General features: G+C 43.9%; 1 protein-coding gene across 4 annotated transcripts in view; it reads left to right on the top strand.

Annotated features, from left to right (window-relative positions):
• Positions 1 to 1,517: 1,517 nt before the first annotated feature.
• LOC119973115 (contactin-4-like) overlaps positions 1,518 to 9,905 on the top strand; it is a 3,053,649-nt gene continuing 3,045,261 nt past the window's right edge. For all 4 annotated transcript variants that reach the window (XM_038810685.1, XM_038810691.1, XM_038810690.1 and 1 more), the window contains exon 1: positions 1,518 to 1,671. The gene's annotated coding sequence lies outside the window, so the exon portion shown is untranslated. The remainder of the gene's footprint in view (positions 1,672 to 9,905) is intronic.

Here is a 9,905-nt window from a genome sequence, read left to right as displayed (position 1 = left end):
GGAGAAGAGAAAGATAGATGCCTGGTGTTTAAGGGTCAGTGAGAATGTCAGTGTTGGGGAGTGAGCTGAGGCATCATGAAGTGGAAAATATATGTTGCAAGACTCGTATTCCTGAATATTGATGCGGTACCTGCTAGTATTGACTTTTAGTGGGTCACAGCATGTGTGTATGTGCAGAAATTAGGTAGATATTCGTAACTGATTTGGTGACTAATTTGATAATGAAAACAAACTGTGTGACAGGAAAATCAAAAGGCCGATTATGTGTCACCATTATTGTCTCCAACCCCGATCAACAGGAGTTTTTTTTTTAAATAGAGCAAAGCACGCGTTCTTTCCAGAGCTCTTTGCTCCTTTCACCAAATGAGAAATGATTCCTCTGTTGGTCCAATAAAAGATGGCACTCCGTTCAATCCAATGCAATTTATCACCAGCTCTGCGAGGTTTGTCCTCATTGGAAACAAGGTTAACGGAGGAATCAGTTATTCTACATGCTGTAGCCGTGTGATGTTCGTGGGGCGGAGGGGAAGAGTGGGGCAAATAGTAGTTTCTGCTTTCGCGAGTCTCTTTGCTTGAATGAAAGGAAACTGTCTTTCAAAGTTTGCCCTCGTACAACGTTACAATGCGCACTCAAACAAAATGAAAGCATTTACATATCGCCACGTCCCCAGGGGGGGATAACGGTGAGATTCAATAAGATCCTTGCTTTATAATTTTTTCGGGGAAGCCAGTTTTGGGGAGGAGCGGGTGTTGGTTGGTAACAGCCAGTTTGTTTGGGGGCATCTGGGAGAAACCCGCACACGTCAATGTGTCTGGTTCTTTAAATTTAAAAACAAAAGAGTCCAAAGATTGCCAGCGAGATTCTGGGAATGTACAACGTGGTCTGTCAAGGTGGGTGGGTGTGGTGGCGGTAAAAGGGTGCCCGCTGTCCGCCGCAGACATCACACTTTTATTGAGCTGCTGCAGTCTGTTTGCAGAAGGTAAACAGCGGTGTGATGTTGACATCAGCTGGCTGCTCATAGCACTTCCAGTCGGTGTTGGGATTTACATTTAAAAAGTGTGTGTGTATGTGAGTAATATGCATATATATTATATAATTATCCTCGCCCTTTCCTTCCCCTAAAGCTTCCTTCTCGGCAACTCCACATTCGAGACTTTCAGAGGGGAGTCCTGCCCCGAGGGGAGGTTGAGGCGGGAACTCAGAGCCCAGAGGGTCTGACAGTCACCTGCACCACACACACACTTCTCACTCAGTCCAGTACTCAGTGCACCCTCCAACCTCGGTCGCCTTGTGGCGGCGGGGCTCAGTCAGATGGCGGGCTGGTTTTCGGGAGCTGTATCTTGTGGAGACAGGTCCTCCTCCCTCCATCGCATCCTGAGGGGAGATGATGAGGGGAGGAGGAGGAGGGGGGAGCCACGCATTCCGAGAGCTGGTGACGCAAGGCGTAACGAGGCAAAGCTGCTCCGTTTTGATAAGGGTTTTTATCTCCCCCCCCCCCCCCCCCCCCGTCCCCCAGGCAGATAGACACACACACACACCAAATAAAGTGGAGGTGGGCACTTGGTGCCGAGGCGGGGAGGGACAGCAGAGCGCAGCCCACGGTGCTGAGGGGACGCCAGCTCTCCTTGTGCCTTTCGGAGCGGCGGGCTGGAGCCCGGCTTGTGAAGGGGGTAAGACTCGCAAACACTCCCGACTCCTCTTTCTCTCGGCGCTTGACTAGAAACGTTAACATAGCCACTGCGTCGGTCGACTGCCTCTGTTTTAAATCGGGATCTTGGTTAGTTGGCACCTGGGGGATTCGACATCCGGAAAGTAAAGCTGCTGTCATCCTCTTGCCTCCCCCCCCCCCCCCCCATCTCCCGCCCATATTTGGGGAGGAGGGTGGGATGGGTGGAAAGGGAGGTTTGAAGTGAGCCGCTTCCCGATGGAAAAGTGTTCCTGACCGGCGTCTGACCGCCTCAGCCGGGCGGGCGGGCGGGAGTGGCGCTGATCTGCTTCCCGCCTCGCTGTTGCCCGCGGAGAGCTGCCTAAATCCTGACTCGATATTGGGGCGAGGGGGTCGACAGGCGATTATGAAGTTTCCTAAACTCCTCTCTCTCCCCTCAGGATGCGATGGAGAGAGAGTGGGGGGGGGGGGGGGGGCACTCTCTCTCCCTCCCTTCCTGTCCCTCGGAAAAAAGCAGGGAAGGGAGGGAGATGATTCCCTGTGTTGACGTTTTGACCAGCAGCTGCCCCCGCTTGTCTACGAGCGTTTCACTCAATCCCTGCGTGAGGATTGTTGACATTGAGGTTTTGATTTGCGGGTGTATTTATCGCACAGATATATGGGCTTGTGTGCTTTAATTGCTGTTTGAAATAATCCGGGCCGTTATTCCGGTTCGACACGGTTGATGGCATCCAGCAGTGCGGTAACCTGGTTTCATTCCATCTGCCTTCAGTGTTTAGTAAGTGTTGAGAAGTGACAGGGGATTCATTTCTGAGAATGTTCCCATTTCATGGTCCCGTTGCCTTCACGCTTGGGGTCTTTTTCTTCTTCTATTCTGCGGCCCGCAACCAAACATCGCAAGTGTCCAAGTTAGTTTTTCTTCGTTGCTTTTTGAGGGCTGCAGCAGCATTTTTGGTCCCGTCAACATGATTCGAAACGCCACCAGTCCAATTCCACCGGAGCGCGCATTGGAAGTGAGATGTGTGCACATTGTAATTGTTTCCTATAATGCTCAAATTAGTACCCTCAAAGGTTTTTGAAAAATCTCCAAGGCAGCAAAATGAATGTTTGTCGCATGTGTGAGTGTGTGTGTGCTGAAGACGGGGTGGCACTGAAAGTATTTTCGAACAACCTTCCGAAATACCCCTTCCGCGGCTGGATGGAGGTTAGCGGCTCGAGTTCCTGCAGCAGAATTCTGGCCAATATTTGACTCGGCTATTTGCAGGGATGAATATAAAATCACTCTGGTCTTTACAGCGCAGGTTCGGTCACAGTATAAAGTTACATATACTCACTGGGATCTCTTCTCATCCTTTTATATTACCTGGGACCTTGAGTAGTCCAGAATGCAGGACAGATTGCCCTAATGGACAAACTGCTTTCCCATATTCTTGTTTTCCCATATGTTAGCTCTTCCACAGTAACCATAAACATAGGAGCAGAATTAGGCCACTCGGCTCATCGAGTCTGCTCTGCCATATGGCTGATATTTTCTCATCCACATTCTCCTGCCTTCACCCTATAACTGCTGATCCCTTTATTAATCAAGAACCTATCTATCTCTGTCTTAAAGACACTCAGTGATTCGGCCTCCACAGCCTTCTGTGGCAAAGAGTTCCACAGATTGACCACCCTCTGGCTGAAGAAATTCCTCCTCATCTCTGTTTTAAAGGATCGTCCCTCCTTTCCACAAGTGACATGATTGTTACTTCCAGTTCTCTATTTCTCTCTCGGAAAATATCCAATCTCCACCCACTGCCTGTCATCATCATTGGAGGTGCAGCTTCTCTCTCAACCTTCAATGATATTACTGTTGGATCGCTAATATATCAGGAATGATTGGACAGGTTGGGCCGATACCCATGGGAGTTTAGAAGAATGGGAGGTACCCTTATTGAAACATTAGACTCCCAGGGGGACTTGATCAGGTAGATTTTGAGAGGATTTTCCCCCTTCTGGTAAATAGACTAGAACTAGGAGACACTGTTTAAAAATATGACAGAGATGAGGAGAAATGTTTTCTGGAATACTCTGGCTGTTGGGATTCCCTTTTCCTGCTGACAGCGCATCCTGGCCTGTAGGTTTCCTGGCAAAGTGGTGTGGCTTCAATGCAAAATCCCATTGATAAGCGGCGGCAAGATAGCATCCTGCCGCCACCAAGAAACACGTGGTTGGGGGGCCAGAGAATCCAGCCTGGTTTCTCTGCAGCTTATTAGTGTGAAATGCTCTTCCCCAGAGACCAATGAAGGTAGGGTCATTGAATATTTTATTTCCTGCTGGAATCAGAGAGATGGACAAGGCAGTTAAAGGTTAGACTGGAAAGTACAGTTGAGGCCACAGTCAGATCAGCCATGATTTTGTCAAATGGGCTAAAGGACCGAATAGCCCTGCTACTGCTCCATATGTTCATCCATCTCTTTGAAGTTGAATACACGTGAAGGACTTGCTCATGAATTTGTGAGCTTTATTTTATTTTATTTTCCAGAATTGTTTTCCACTTGCATTCATTTTTTTTAGTTTATAATATGGCCACTGTTAATTCAGAACAATAATAAATGCAGCAACAACTTATATTCAGCACCTGTAATATGGAAAGCATCTCAAAATTCTTCTCCGAAAGGTAATCGGAAAAAACGGTGATGTTATGAGGAAGGGCAAACAAAAGCTTGGTTGAAGAAATGGTTTTAAGGAAGATGTTAAAGGGCGGCACGGTGGCACAGTGGTTAGCATTGCTGCCTACGGCGCTGAGGACCCGGGTTCGAATCCCGGCCCTGGGTCACTGTCTGTGAGGAGTTTGCACATTCTCCCCGTGTCTGCGTGGGTTTCACCCCCACAACCCAAAGATGTGCAGGTTAGGTGGATTGGCCATGTTAAATTGCCCCTTAATTGGAAAAAATGAATTGGATATTCTAAATTTATAAAAGAAAAAAAAAGGAAGATGTTAAAAGAGAGGGGAACGAAGAGCCTGGGCGACGAAAGGCTTGGCCAACAATAGCCATGTGAATAGGATTTCAAAGGGAACAGAATTCTGGGTGATGGCTGTTGTAGTGAAAGGAAGGAGCGAGGATGTGAAGGAATTTAAACAACAGTTTTAAATTGGAGGCTTTTGGGAGCTATGAACCAATTTATCCATAGAATCCCCGTAACCCAGTGCACTGATTATGGTCAATCCGCCTAACTTGGACACTAAGGGGCAATTTAGCACAGCCAATCTGCCTAACCTGCACATCCTTGGATTGTGGGAGGAAACTAGAGCACCTGGAGAACCTGGGAGAATGTGCAAACTCCACACAGGCAGTCAACCATGGCGAGAATTGAACTTGAGTCTCCAGTGCTGTGAGGCAGCAGTGCTAACCACTGTGCCACATGTCATCAAGAACAGGAATGATGACTGAAGAAGACTTAGCTTGGGTTAGGATACAGGCAGCAGTGGTTTGCTGGAAGAAATTGAGGGTCATTTGAATGTTGGGTAAGTTTTCTGAGGCATTGGAGGTATCTAGAGGAATCATGAAGAGATAAATGGATGTTATCAGTCCAAAACCTGTTGTCAGTCCAAAACTTGTTTAAGCATACATTTCAGTTATTGGTTTGCTGTTTTATTTGGACAAAAAAACTTCCATTTGGAGGTAGCATTTTTCAGCCTCTTCCATAGACAGCATAATAAATAGCTATGTGCAGTACTTTAACAATACCCTTTATAAACATCAAAATAACATTATACTAGAAATAAACGACGTCCACTTCCAAAAATGTGTTGAGAATGTTGTACTTGACAAATAAGATTGTCGGTTTTATGTACAAAGAGATTGACTATAAATCTAACAAATTGATGTTGAATTTGTACAAAACATTGGTTTTGGCCACTTTGAGAAAAAATGCTTGCATATATTTAGCACCCTGTGATCAGAATCAAATTTAGAGTTATGGGAAAGGAATAGTGAAGTATTGAATGAAATAAAACATGTTAAGTTAATGGCTATGAAAAAATGTTTTTAAAATTGTTCTTTATACCCAAGAAGAGGGAAAGTTCAAGGGAATCCAACAGAGGTCTTCCAAGTAGTGACTACTTGTTTTTACAAAGAGTCATCCAGACTCGAAACATTAGTTCCCACTTATCGCCACAGATGCTGTGAGACCTGCTGAGATTGTCCTGTATTTTTTGTTTTTGTTTCAGATTCCAGCATCCGCAGTAATTTGCTTTTATCTTCACGACTACTTGTTTCTCTGGTTAATAAATCAATAATAAAAAATCAAGGCCTAGACTCAGAATTATCACGAGAAAGCACAAGGAGGATGTTCAAAGATGGCTTTCATTGACAGTTATTTGAAATTATTATCTATAATGTAGCTATAACGTTGATTCAAAATGAAATTGGTTAGGTATTTCAGAAAGATTTGTGCAAAAGGAAAGAAAATTGAATGTGAGGAGTTGCCTCCAGGTGAAAAGCAAGCACCAGCAAATGTGTGATGGGATAAAGTGACCTCTTTGTGCTGTAATTTCTATGATATCGGGCATTGAAGTTGTTCTTCAAGAGAATATTGGACCAATGGCAGATAAAAGCATTAAGAGATTATTTGGAGAGCAGTCCAGTATGACTTTATGTTACAGGTGTTGGGTGCTTTCTTACCAGTGTGCTCAGCTGCAATAGGAGACACTACAAATGTCAAGGAACCAAATCTCTGTAACCCAAATTGGATTTAGAAAATCATGAAGGAAGATGGGTGCTTGCGGGGTGAGAGGAGAGGTCTGATCATGAAAACATGGTGTCTGAATACAGGAAGGGAAATCGGTTAAATTCATGGATGAAGAGGGAGCTGGTTTTCTGCTTCTGGCCCACAAGAATTGCTTGAAAATCATTTATTTCGTCCAAGTTAAAGTTCTTATCTCCCTTCATCTGCAGTTTGCTGAGGCCATGAAAACATGGGTAAAAGTTGAACGGTGATGAAATATGAGACGTGCAGCCTGCTTAAAATATTTAAATCAGTAGCCTTTCTTCTGGGAGGGGGTTTGTTGTCTGATGTTGTCCAGTTCCCCAGCTACAGCATTCTTTATCCTACTCAGAGCCCAGACAGTCAGCAGGCTGGCCTCTGGGCAGATAGCCTGTTGGGGGGAAATAGGCACTTGGGAGATAAAATGCCACAGCATTCATTCCCGAACTCTCCCAGCTCTGGCTTGGAAATCCTGCCCCAGTAAAAAATATTTTCCAGCTATTATAGCTGGTCAAAATTATCTTCATTCAGGTCAGTTTCCCTGGGTTTTTATATATTCATCACAGTTCACCTAATTGTCAAAGGTCTGGCTGCCAGTCCTAATCAAGCAAAAATTGAGTTTCACTTCCAGCCTCACTGTCATTCAATCTTTCACCAATCAACACAACTAATGACTGAAACATTACCAGTAATATTACCAGTCAGTTAGTCAATCAAATAGCTACCAATTCCACAAACAGTCCCATAAGTCCATTCATCAAAGTCCTACTAGCTATATTATTCACCCATTTATTTACTTAAACATTAACGTACCACAAGTCCCAACAATGTGCAGGCTAGGAGAACTGACCATGATAAATTGCCCCCAAGTGAAAAAAGGTTAGGTGGGGGGTACAGGGATATGGCCTGGGAGTGGGCCGAGGTAAGGTGCTTTTTTGGAGGGCCGGTGCAGACTTGGTGGGCTAAATGGCCTCCTTCTGCACTGTAGAGATTCTGTGAAATCTTAGTCATGCTGAAATAAACTGCCAGCAATAGTATTTATTGGTCTCTCAGTCAAACATCTTTTCCACTACTGTTGACATTATAGCTCTATAACTTACCTGCAGTTATGTTGAAATTGATTATTTGAATTTTTAAAAACGGATTTGAATTACTCCCTGTCAAAATAGTCATTTTTATGAAGGGAGTAAAGCATATTTTCTGTCGAACAGTTGACTAAATTGTGGATTTTGAGACTTGTCAAATGGCCTGCCTTTAAAGCAAACTATTTTTGCTTCAAGGGGGTGGAGAAGGGGGCGGGGTGGCGGGGAGTGGTGTGAGCGCCTTCTTGCTTTTTTCCAAAATCAATCAAACCAGTACAAATGATCAAAAAAGTTTAAGCAGAAAATGCATGGATTGAGATGGTGTTTTTTTTTGCACTGGTTGAAACTAATTCTGCTAGGAGCCAGCTCCACTCACAAAACTGGCCACAGCCTCAGACTGAACTCCTCACGTATGTCGAGTTTCTGCTCGTTTCCATTTGTGGACCTTTCAGGAAACTCTTAAAATGAAATTATTTTTCGGCACCGAGGGCGCTTTTAGACACCTTTAAAAAATGTTTAAATATTTATATCTAATTTACTGAGAGACTGATGAGCGTACACCAGTGAAACTAGTGATGCACAAGGCTCTTTAAGTCATTTTCAGTTCTTTAAGATCAGATCACTCGCAGGCATTGGACTGGACACTGATTAAAATTCTTATCTTTTGTTGGAAACCCATTTTCAGCTGTATTAAAATTTCACCACATTATCGCTCTTAAATTTATTTAAGAATTATTTACCATACAATTAATTTTCACTCAGAAAAATAAAATAAAAGTTTGTGTTCTAAAACTGTACTTAATTACACTGGTTTATGGAAAACTTTATATTCAGCCATAAACATGAATTTGACGAGAAACTTTATCCAAAAGATTTGAAAAATTAGCCTAATTTTGTGCGAAAATTGCTGATTACCACCAAAGTGGTAACTCTACCTACATGAAATACTCAGCAATGTACCAGAGAATATATCTAAAGTCTGGAATCTTAGAACACATTTATGGCAATTACTGTTATCTAAATATGTATTCCTCAATCAAAGAAACAGCATTATGCAATTCATATAATCCTTACAGTGTAGGGGGGGGGGGGGGGACAATTCTGGCATTGAGTCTGCTCTGACCCCCTGAAGAGGACACTTTTTCCACCGTATCCCCACAACCTCACCTAACCTGATCACTAAAGCGCAATTCAACATGGCCAATCCATCTAACCTGCATACCTTTGGACTGTGTGAGGAAACTGGAACACACGGAGGAAGCCTACACAGACACGGGGGAGGGTTAATGTACAAACCCCACACAGATGGGCAGCACGGTGGCGCAGTGGTTAGCATTGCTGCCTCACAGCACCGAGGTCCCAGGTTCGATCCTGGCTCTGGGCCACTGTCCGTGTGAAGCTTGCATATTCTTCCCTCGTTGCATGGGTTTCGCCCCCACAACCCAAAGATGTGCAGGTTAGGTGCATTGGCCACGCTAAATTGCCTCTCAATTTGAAAAAATTAATTGGGTACTCTACATTTATTTTAAAAACTCCACGCAAACAGTCACCCAAGGCCAGAATTGAACCTGGGTCCCTGCTACTGTGAAGTAGCAGTGCTAACCACTGTGCCACCCTTTAAGGTTGAAACAAAGGGATGACTTGTCTCCTGGTGGCTTAGTGAATTTATTGAGTACTCTGTTGAGGCGTAAACTAGAAAGAACCTAAATTCAATTTCCAGTGGCTGTTGCAACTGATTTGGATTTGGATTTTGTTTATTGTCATGTGTACCAAGGTACAGTGAAAAGTATTTTTCTGCAAGCAGATCATTAAGTACATGAAAATAAAAGAAAAGAAAAGAAAATACATAATAGTATACACAAGGTATACAATGTAACTACATAAACACCATCGGGTGAAGCATACAGGGGTGTAGTGTTAATCAGGTCAGTCCATAAGATGGTCATTTAGGAGTCTGGCATTTGATGTATGCCCAGCTAGCCTTCTTGATTTTCAGCACAAGTTTCTGCATTGTGGTGCGGATAGTGACTGAGGATAAAATTGTATCCTTTTATGGAGAACTCTGCAAATAAACAGCTGACAGGTTTTTATTTGACAAGACTGAGCAATTAATAATGAGATGAAAGGCAGTGTCCACTACCTGTGGAATTAGAGTATTGCAAGGAGTCAACTCATTCAGTAGAAGAGGAAATTAACACCAGTGGTAGGATGGAGCTCTGTGGAACCATAAAAGAGTGGACTTACATTTTTAGCACTTTGGTAATGATCAGGCAGGGTAGGTTATCCACTTGAGTTCGATCATGCCTGATATTCAGAATGGAATGAATAGCATGCGAGTTCAAATAAAGGAGATATGCTTAACAAAATTATTGCCTAGGCATTCGAAGGTGCGAATCTACCCCAAGGT

This window comes from Scyliorhinus canicula, chromosome 11, assembly GCF_902713615.1.
Source record: "Scyliorhinus canicula chromosome 11, sScyCan1.1, whole genome shotgun sequence".
Classification (NCBI taxonomy): domain Eukaryota; kingdom Metazoa; phylum Chordata; class Chondrichthyes; order Carcharhiniformes; family Scyliorhinidae; genus Scyliorhinus; species Scyliorhinus canicula.
The sequence above is the reverse complement of the archived record's forward strand: the minus strand, read 5'-3'. Positions and strand labels throughout refer to the sequence as shown.